General features: G+C 39.4%; 2 long non-coding RNA genes across 2 annotated transcripts; both read left to right on the plus strand.

Annotated features, from left to right (window-relative positions):
- The first annotated feature begins 2282 nt into the window (after positions 1-2282).
- On the plus strand, positions 2283-4780 carry LOC143315812 (uncharacterized). The gene is made up of 3 exons (XR_013076186.1): positions 2283-2403; positions 3309-3443; positions 4728-4780. It is a non-coding gene; the product is annotated as an uncharacterized LOC143315812 (long non-coding RNA).
- A 1102-nt stretch (positions 4781-5882) lies between these two features.
- LOC143318785 (uncharacterized) lies at positions 5883-8415 on the plus strand. The gene is made up of 7 exons (XR_013077026.1): positions 5883-6121; positions 6328-6496; positions 7112-7222; positions 7703-7801; positions 7912-8010; positions 8114-8215; positions 8325-8415. It is a non-coding gene; the product is annotated as an uncharacterized LOC143318785 (long non-coding RNA).
- Positions 8416-10892: the final 2477 nt, after the last annotated feature.

Raw genomic sequence — 10892 nt, forward strand, 5'->3', positions numbered from 1 at the left:
AAAATGTCCGTAGAAATAACAGAATAACACTGTAAAATCTCAACATTAAAAAACTGTAAAGGGTATTACAGCTAAACATTGTTTTCTTTACAGTGTAATTTAGTAAAACTTCAAACTAAATGTTATTGTAAATTTAACAAGAAAATGTTGTTTTTGAAACACAATGTCGTTGTTAAAATAACTTATTTGTGTTATTGTGACATATAAATACTGTATTCCAAAAAACAATACAATGCATATTAAATGACAGTAAAATTGTGTTCAAATTACAATTTAATTCTGCAGACTTCAAACATGGATTTCCAAAAAGTTCCAAGGAAGACTGCCACCACTTCAATTTTACCTATTTAACATTTAGCCTAGTTATCCACTTTTTTTTAAGGATATATGTGATTATTTCTTGTTTTGAATCTTCTCTGAACTATACATCATGTGGCTGGCCATAACTGAAAGCATAGGCTAATCAAATCTTTTTTAATCAAGTTGGGGGATAAAGAAAGAAGTGTTATTTTATCTGTGAGAACAAAGACTCTGCCCACGTCCAGTCAAACCTTGGGAAGAGAAATCACTACAGAGAAATTTTAAGGCCTAAGCTGCTCTGGACAGATTGGGAACTTCTCATTTAAACCAGCGACAATCTCAAGGTAAGTAAACAATACTAATTTCGTTGAATCCTGCATGGAAAATAATTTTACAGAGACTAGTGTAGCCTGCTTGTTATTCAGATAATTAGACATTTAGGCCTATGTTTTGTTTTGTTTTTTTAATTAGAAAAAATTCAAAATACAATCTGTACACAGATAATTTGTGGGAAAGAGAAGAAAAAAAAACAAAAAAATACAAAAAAAAATTAAAACATACAATGAACAATGTCACAATTGGTTTTACAATGAAATCAAGCCCAGGGGTTTACATTTTCTTATTTAGGCCTATGTTTTCTGGAGATCAGACGACTCAGCATGTCGTGCCTTGCGTGGTGCTGTGACGTCACACGCAAAGCCTCGCGCAACAGGTGCTTCACTTGCTTGCATGCAGATTCTTGTCGTCTCTGGTCAGTGACTGTTTGCTCCTCAGAGTGAAACTTTCCTGTCGGATATCCAACCTAAACACTGTCGTCAAAAGTTAGAAGGTAATCTATACCGAAGAATCACCCTCCCTTTCTGTTCATTCAGAGTTAAAGATAGCTGAAGAGCAGTCGTTTAATATTTTACTCGACGTCAACTTCATGTTACCAGACAGTTTGGTTAGCCAAGCTAGCTAATCAAGTATACCAGCAGAGCTGAGTTAATACAGCTGAAGCATACTCAACCGTCAGGTTAAGTTTAAAGCAGTTTATTGTCAAGAAACGGTGTGTTTTCATGTTTTAAATTGTTCTATGAGCGATTACTGTTATCTTTGTGCTGCTGCAGTTTCAAGCAGCTAACAGAGCTTTAGCAGCTAAGCTCTCCGCGCCCTTTTCCCAATTCCATTTTGCCGTAGTGGTGCAAATTGAACACCATTGAATCATACTCAATCGTCGGTTAAGTCAAAGTCCAATGTTGTGAAATGATACATCGTGTCTTGATTTTATTTTACACTCGTTGATGGCCAGACAACTATGAAAGTTGGTGCATTTGCTTACTGTTGGCAGATAAGAGTTTTTTTTTGCCTGTTTCAAGCTCCCCTTGCCATGATTCGTTTGTCGTTTTTGCGGGAGAACATTGCAAACGTTGAGGGGTTATGTGTTGCATTTAGGATTCACAGAAGCGAGCCACACTGTGTTCATGTTGTGAAACGATACATCGTGTCTTAATTTTATTTTACACTCGTTGACAGAAAGCTATCAATGTTGGTGCATTTTTTTTGCTTTTGACTGTTGGCAGATAAGAATTGTTTCGCCTGTTTCAAGCTCCCCTTGCCATGATTCGTTGTCGTTTTTGCGGGAGAACCTTGCAAACGTTGAGGGGTTATGTGTTGCATTGTAGGATTCACAGAAACGAACCACGCTGTGTCTTCAGGTGTGAGAGTACTAGTTGCAGGCAGACATTTTGCACATATGCATCATTTAAGTCTCACTTCTATAGGAAGCACAATGCCACAACGTTGTCCGTTAATGCCAACACAGCCATTGTGTCTAATTTTGTGTGCGCTGTGTCACTTTGCTCAGACTGATTTCAGACTGTGCAGGAACTTCTTGTACACTTAAAAAAACATTTAGTGGAGGGAAGATCTGTTAAGTGTCCAGTGGCAGGTTGTCAAAACACATTTACTGTGAGGTCATCATTTGCAATGCACTTGTCTAGGAAACATCCAGACTGTTCAGTGAATAACATAAATGATCTTTACAGAGAAATCACACCGCAGTCCTCTGCCACGGCTTGTGAAGAGGTTTCGCAGACGGTGGATGAGGCAGCAGATCTATCAGTAAGTACTGAACCGACACAGGTTTTCGATGAAATCTTTCTTAGGAGTGTTTGCCTGTTCTATTTAAAACTACAAGGACAACTGCTGCTTCCAGATTCAACAATACACATAATTGTTGAAGAGATGCAAAATCTACATGAATTAGGACTTGATTACACTTTGAGCAAATTACACTCTGTCATGAAAGATGAGTTAAATCTTACTGATGATGTGATGGGGAAAGTCTCTGATTGTATTAAGGATTCTGATCTGTTCTCCTCATCTCATAAAGGCCCACTGAGAACAGCCTACACGAGAGCTCAGACATTCAAACGGATGTTCAAATATGTAGAGCCCAAAGTAGTAAGATTAGGATATGATGATGATATGAGACAAAGAAATGCTTATTACATACCTGTAAAGCAAACACTGACTAACTTACTAGAATCACAATTTTGGAAACATTCTGTGTTGCAACAGACTACTGAAACAGATGCACGTGTCCTTGGTGACACTTGTGATGGACAGGCCTTCAAGTCCAATCCGTTCTTCATTGCAAACCCAGGAGGCCTGCAGCTTATTTTGTACCAAGATGCATTTGAAGTAGTCAATCCTCTCGGCTCAGCAAAAAAAAAGCACAAAGTTCTCGCTGTTTATCTTTCTGTTGCGAATTTGCCAGTTCATGTGCGATCCAACACAGATCACATGTCCCTAGTCTTGTTGTGTGGAGAAAATGATCTAAAAAAGTTTGGATGTGCCAAAGTATTTGCTAACCTGATCTCGGATTTGTCAGATTTAGCAGAAAATGGAGTGACTGTAGGAGGGGAAACTGTCTGTGGGGCTTTGTACTGTATAGCTGGGGATAATTTAGGGTCACATGGCATTGGAGGGTTTAACGAAAATTTCACATCTTGTTATTTTTGCAGGTACTGTGAGGTAACCAGAGACGAATTTAAGAAAGAACCCAATCTTTGCGGCCAGCAAAGAACTGCTGATTCCTATGACGCTGCTGTCGCCGCTCTGTCTGAGGAGAACAGAGACGTCAAAGGAATAAAACTGAGGTCAGTTTTCAATGATGTGCCAAACTTTCATGTATGCCAACCCGGGCTCCCACCATGTTTAGGCCATGACATTTTTGAGGGCGTGTTGTCCTATGACCTTGGTCTGTACTTGAATTATTTCATCAAGACCAAAAGTGGTTCACATATACCCTTTTGAACAGGCGAATCAAACAATTCCAGTTCAAAGGTTCAGATGCTCTCTCCAAGCCTTGCACTGTCCAGTCTGGTGCACTCAAACTCTCCGGTAACGCGATCCAGAATTGGAATTTTTTGAGGTTGTTACCTGTTCTAATTGGCGACAAGGTGCAAAATGCTGATGATGACGTGTGGCAGTTGACTCTCCTGCTCAAAGATATTGTTGATCTAGTTTGTGCGCAAAAGATTTCAGTGTCACAGATAGCTTACCTTGAAATCATAGTTCAGGAGTATCTGGATTCAAGGACATGTTTGTTTCCTCATAGTACTCTCAAACCGAAACACCATTACATGAGACATTATCCCTCACTAATCCTGAAATTTGGCCCCCTTATTCGACTGTGGACGATGCGTTTTGAAAGCAAACATAGCTATTTCAAGCGATGTGCCAGACATTTGAAAAACTTCAAGAACATTTGCCTCACTCTTTCTGAGAGGCATCAGATGTTCCAGGCATATGTCTCGGCAGGACCAGGATCTAGTGAGGTACTACAAATTAAAAATGGTTGCGCTTTTACTCCCAACCTTTACAGTGAAGCTGTCATTCATGCTGCTTCTGAATTTGGATTTTCAGAAAGGGATACTGTTGTCTCAACAGAAATTCAGTACAGAGGTACAACCTACAAGAGGGGGGATTTTTTGGTCTTAAACGAGTCTCTGGAATTTTTGGAAGATTATCATAATTCTAACTAAGGATGATGCTGTGTATGTTCTTATGGACTTGCACAAATCCGTCTTCCTTCCCAAATACCATCTGTATGCCATTAGACTGCAAAGTACAGCAATGAAGTGTGTGAACATACAGGCCTTGCTAGATTTTTACCCACTGACTTCATACACCATCGATGCACACAGAGTCATCCCACTGAAACACAGCGTTTTGTCCATGTGATTTTTGCAATGTTTGAATGATGAGTTTTATGTAGTTCTATTTTTTGATTTTCAATGTCTGTAGTCATATTGGGCACAACTTCAACTTCAATATGAATTAGTCCCAAACTACAATGTTCTGCAGTAAATGTAGTAAATCAGTAAATCGGCTACATTTTGTAAATATTTACTTATGCATCTTAAATGAAATTTGTACAGATGTCCAAATCATTTGTACACTCTGCCATCACGGAGGCCTTGCCTGACCTGCCAGATGCTACAAGGGAGATCTTGGAGGAAACTCTCCTATCTCTGGGGGTAGATACCCCTGATGACTTCCAGTTTTTGAAAGAAGATGATTTGTTGTCAGCCCTGAGGCCCATACAAGCCAGGAAGCTGGTTGCTGCATGGAGTCTGAAATGTAAGTTTAACGTCATTGTTCAGCATCCTGACTGCTTGGTGGTTTTATGATGTGATCTGTTCTCAACATTGTTATGAAGTTCAATTAAAATGTAAAACCATTCATGTTATGTCTGTTTCGTGTATGTGCATTTGTAAAGGTCCGGCCCAAGAAAGTGGTTGCCTTACTGCCTCACTAGGACCTTCCCAATCCATGATGTCTCTGTCGCCAACGTCGTCGTCATCCAGCAGCTGTCAGAGCCCAAGTGGCAGTTTTCCAGAGTCATTCACAATACCATGGGGACAGTTCCCAGAGGCGTTGACACAGGTTTTGGAGAGGGAAAGGCGTCCAAATCCAAGTCTGAGGAAAGAGATGGTCAGAATTGTGGTCCGTGAAATGATGAAAGTAACCACGTCTTTAAGCAAGAAGAATGCTGCTGATGTGGCTAAGAAATTGGTGGCTAAATACCCCAAGTCACTTCAAGATGTGATTGAGGGCGACGTAATTGGCACAGGGTATGGCTCCCTCGTGAAACAAATTCAAAATCGGATCGAAAATGTGAAAAGACCCACAACACCAAAAATTAAAAAAAGAAAATCACATGACTCTGACACTGACGAAGTCCCACCTGAAAAACGTGCAGCGATTCAAGACACCTATGGGTGCATCCGTTGGCATGTGAAGTTTATGCCCCTTGGGGAAATGGCCGAAACCCAGCAGCAGAAGAAAGATGAGCTTAAAAATCTGTTCAGCCAGAATCAACAAAGCCCAGGTCCTTTGAAAATACTGATGAAGTCCACATTCTACAGCCAGCGAAAAGACGTGAACCAAGGGAAAGACATGAAGTACCTCCAGGAAAACTGCCCATATTGGTTTCATGAAATTGGCATGAATGTTCACTTCAACAAGCTCACTGGAGTTGACCTGAAGGAAACCTTCTTGAAAAATGTGGAACAGAAGGGGGAACGGCTCTTGCACTTCATGAAGACAGTTGCTGTCAACAAATCCAAAAGATTCTACCCAGCTGCAACAAAGCTACAGATTATGATGGGAGAACAGGCAGTCAGCACACAGGTCACAGAGATGGTGCTGCTTCTTCTGGCTTATTTTGACGAGAGAGATGATGTGATGTTCCATTACATGGAGGACACTTGCCTGGCTGGAGAAGTGGTCATGGACCGAGTTCCCTTGACTCCAACGATTGTTGTATGTGGTAAGTTAACCTTACTTACCTGAGTTGAAGAGTAAAGCCTGACACATACCATAGATGTTGACTATAATGAATTCACCCCTTTTTTTTCTGATGGTGTGGGTTTCTTGGTACGTACTTGTTTTCACCCTTGATACATGAGTTAGTGACTGACATGTGAAAACTTAATTTCTGGATTATTTTAATTTTCTTTCTTTTTTTCTTTTAAGGACAATCCTGCTTTTCTTCCAGAAGGATGATGCTGTGTGTGGATCACGTCATCGTCAATGAGAACATCTCTTCCTTCATCTCCTCCTTGTGCATGATGTTTGGCTCGTATTACTGCTTCAACATCCATTACCCAACTGCACTTGCATCAACCCTGGAGTTTCTACAGAGGTAAGTTTTTTTTTCTTTTAATTTATTTATTTAATTTAACCATTGTTATGCTCTATTTATTAAGTCATTTCGCTGAGTTTTTATCCAAAGCAATATGCATATAAATACCTACAGGGCCTATGCTGCCCTCGCACTGTGTTCCTATCTTGAAGAACTAGACAGGTAGCTAACAGTAGAATGATTGCATGTTTGGAAGTGCTTTTATCCTTTTCTTATTCAGTACATTCACTCTCTACAACTGCAAGAAAATAAGAAACGTGCATACATTTGACGTACTAAATTAATCACCCACAACATAAATCCACATCACAATCATGGAAATGCATTATCTACCTCGAACATGTAATGCGAAATGTTAACGTTCTGATTCATGTTGAGCAAAAAAAAAAAAAGAAAGAAAGAAAAAAGACAGTGTCTCTGGAGGCCCCTTTGCTCCCTGCCTACCAATAAAGTATTAATTAAAGGAAAACTGTAACCTCACACTTATCCTTTCCTTTGTTGTTGTGGAGGCAGTTGTATCATGTATTTGTGTTTCCCCTGTACGGTTGTTTATTATATACATGTGTTTCCTCTGTCTTCTCTGTATTCCTAGATGTTTCTTCTCTATTAATCCAGAGAGGGGGACCAAAGTGGAGCGAACCAGTGCTACGCGATTGCATGTTAATGCCAGAGTCCTGACGTTGATTCAGGACCTCTCAGACCACGAATGGCGATCCATTTAAAAAGGTACTAGTGCTAGTGCAACTACGTTCTTTGATTATTGACTGACTTTACAAATGAAATTAATGGGAGAGACAGTGGGAACAGTAACTGTACTGTACTGTTGCTATTGTCCTACTCATTGTCTCGGGACAGTGCCAATTATCCACAGACGGCAACGCACTCTACCACGCTGCATTATCCCGAGACAATCAGGCCCTGTCCCCGTCCTGAGACAGCCAGGCATTGTCCCCGGGGCAACCAGGTCCTGTCCAGGGGAGCGATGCACTGTCCTAAGAGAGTTGGGCACAGTGCCCGACTGTCCCAGGACAGACAGTGCTGGCTGTCTCAGGACAGTGCCTAGTGTCCAGACAGTTCATACTGCATCAACAGTACAGCAGTTATTGTTTCCACTGCTACTGATTAATTGAGATTATTGTGTGTGTGTGTGTGTGTGTGTGTGTGTGTGTGTGTGTGTGTGTGTGTGTGTGTGTCTTTATTCCCTAGGTGTCCTTTGAGTGACCACAGCAGTGGATGTTTCCCTACATGTTCTTCAGGGTGTTCTTCTAGATGTTCCAGCCCATGATTGGTGAGCCATTTAAAAAGGTGGGCATGTGATACTGCTACTGCTACTGTTGTCTTTGATTATTGACTAACTTAACAAATGAAACTAATGGAGATCCTGTTTGTGTTTCTTTCTCTTCTCTATTCCCTAGGTGTCCTTTGAGTGACCACAGCAGTGGATGTTTCCCTAGATGTTCTTCAGGGTGTTGTTCTAGATGTTCCAGCCCATGATTGGCGAGCCATTTAAAAAGGTGGGCGTGTGATACTGCTACTGTCGTCTTTGATTATTGACTGACTTAACAAATGAAACTAATGAATATCCTGTATGTGCTTCTTTCTCTTCTCTTCCCATAGGTGTTCCTTTGAGTGACCAAAATACGGGGGTCCTAGTTCAACTGAGGCAAGACTTCTAACTTCTAGATGTTCCCATCCATGATTGGCGAGCCATTATTAAAGGTGGGTGTGATAGTGTTACTGCTACTGTTGTCTTTGATTATTGACTAACTTAACAAATGAAACTAAGGGAGATCCTGTATGTGCTTCTTTCTCTTCTCTATTCCCTTAGGTGTTCCTTTGAGTGACCACAGCATTCATATCTCCACTGTTTTCAAAAATAAACTTGCATTCTTTAGAATGATTCATTGACTAACGAGTGGTTTGTTAACAGCCTATCTTCAAATTAACATTTAGAAGTAATTTGAACCACTGCGGATAAAAAGTAAAACTGTATTTCATGCGTACATGTCCTGTTGATGTTACGGATAAAAACTGGTAGCTGTGGTTGCCAGAATAATCCTGTTAGAAATGCAGTTCATACTGTATGTAAACATTACAGAACAACTTGTGCATTTTACATCCTAAAACTGCTTATTTTACATGACCCGTTGTTTTTACGGATAAAAACTGGCAACAGTGGTTGCCAGAATAATCCTGTAATAAATACAGTACATACTGTATGTAAACATTACTGAACAACTTGTAAATTTTACATCCTAAAACTGCTTATTTTACATTGAATCCTGCTGAAAAATTCATGAAGTCATTGTTAATTGTACATTGAATATCCATAAAATAAACAATTATGTATTGATTATTGTACATTGCATACCTGTAAAATTTACATTTAGTTATCATTAATGTTACATGGAATCCCAGTGAAATGCACTAGTTATTCTGTAATGCTGTTTACGTTTTATTGTATTTTTAACAAGATTATTCTGGCAACCACTGTTGCCAGTATTTTTCCGTAAAAACAACGGATTTTTTTTTACAGTGTAGCAAGAATATGTGTTAGCAACTTACCTTCAAAATCACACAGATACGACGACACATAAAACTTGAAACCTTTTTCAAGTTTAGAACTGGGCGTCTTGCTGGCTGCTCGGACAATCCGACGTACCTCATTAATGCTGACTTTTGGTAGCTCTAACAGGCACTGGGTAAATTTCATCTCAGCCTCCGCCATGATGAGCTGCTGTTTACTTCCGCACTCCAAACGCCGACCGGAAATATCATAACATCCTTTACCGAACCCGGAACTGTGACGTGCATAGAGGCTATGCATGTCAAAGGGGAGGAGAGGTGGGAGAGACTGTGTGTGTGTGTGTGTGTGTGTGTATGAACTTTTTTCTTTATGTAAGGTACTGTTTTTGCTAACTATTTGTATGATGTGTGTATGTTACCCATGCCAGACAATGGACAAAACAGCGGTCTGCATTTGATTCTTCTCACTATATATACAGTATATATAATATATTTGCAACACTGTCAGATGAATGAATGTCAGAGATCACAATGTTTAATGTTGTTTCTGTCTTAAAATATAATAGGTTGTAACTGTTGGCTATTGTTGTACTGTACTTTATTTGATTATCAACAAATATGAGCCAATTAATCCACATTCTTTCCAATTTTACAGATATAAAATGCAGAGTGAGAAGTTAGGTTACTTGATTTGCAGTAAGACAGCTAGCCTTCATTAAATGTTAGTCACTCTCTATAATCACTTTCATGAGAAAGACCATGCTGCACTATACTCAGACCTGCCAACCTGTTATTTATACAGTTTAAACATGTAGCCAACAAATGTTTTGCAGCAAGTTTTGCAACCACTATCATGGCAGATGAGGAAGATGAAGACAGGGAGGGACAGGGCAGCAGAAGTTTTTGAGTAGCCATGCTTCCGACCCTCTAAAGTTCCTCATCATGCATTTTGCACAGTGTGCAATTATGATGTGGACATAAGCCACCAGGGAGCTGCAGGTAATATATAAATTAGCCCTGGTGATGTGTGCATATGTGCTGTAAGCCAATTTAATTATTACATTCTTGTAAACAAAAATATACAAAATAAATTATTACCATTTTAATTAAGTACATATTAAAATAATTTTTCATTAATTTTAATTAAATAAATATTGAACACTGACATGATCAGATCTGTCATATGGAGGGTTTCAGTGATGCTCTATTAAAGAAGGCAAAGTCAGCAACCTATGAGGCAAAACAGTCCAGAGCAAGTTCCACTCCAGAAAGGAGTGTTGACTGATGCAAAAACTGTATTTAAAAGGGCATCAGGGTCAAGGTCAACAAAATTAAAAAAAATTAAATAATACAGTTAACTTGTTTTGAAAGTGTTTCTGTGTTCCATTGAAAGGCTGTCATGATACAGTATATACATGACTTAGAAGAACATAGCATTTTTTGGTTTTCTGTTGATGGATTTGGATATTTATGTTAAGAAATAGTTAAAGAATGTGATTACAGAGTGCAAAATGTCTAGATTTTCTTTATTAAAGGTATTGTAATCAAAAATATAAGTTTTATTGTTTTTTATATAACCAATTTCCAGCCAGTGAACGGGGAAATTACTGCGTGCAAAACAATGGAGTTGCAAAAGTCTGTGGAAAAAAAACCCGCAACACAAGTGGTACTCAAAATATTTTGACAAGGTTGGCAGGTCTGTGTACTCGTGGTACTGGTGGATCAGCATGCTGGTGGTATTGCTAATGATGGTCGTCCTCCCAGCACAATTAGCAAGGGACTGGACAATACACAGTAGAAGAAGGTAATAATGCAGCTTGCACAGGGTTAAAAAACAAATAAATTACTTAAAAGCAGAGTCATATAAACA

This window comes from Chaetodon auriga, chromosome 3 (assembly GCF_051107435.1).
Source record: "Chaetodon auriga isolate fChaAug3 chromosome 3, fChaAug3.hap1, whole genome shotgun sequence".
In the NCBI taxonomy this organism is placed as follows: Eukaryota; Metazoa; Chordata; class Actinopteri; order Chaetodontiformes; family Chaetodontidae; genus Chaetodon; species Chaetodon auriga.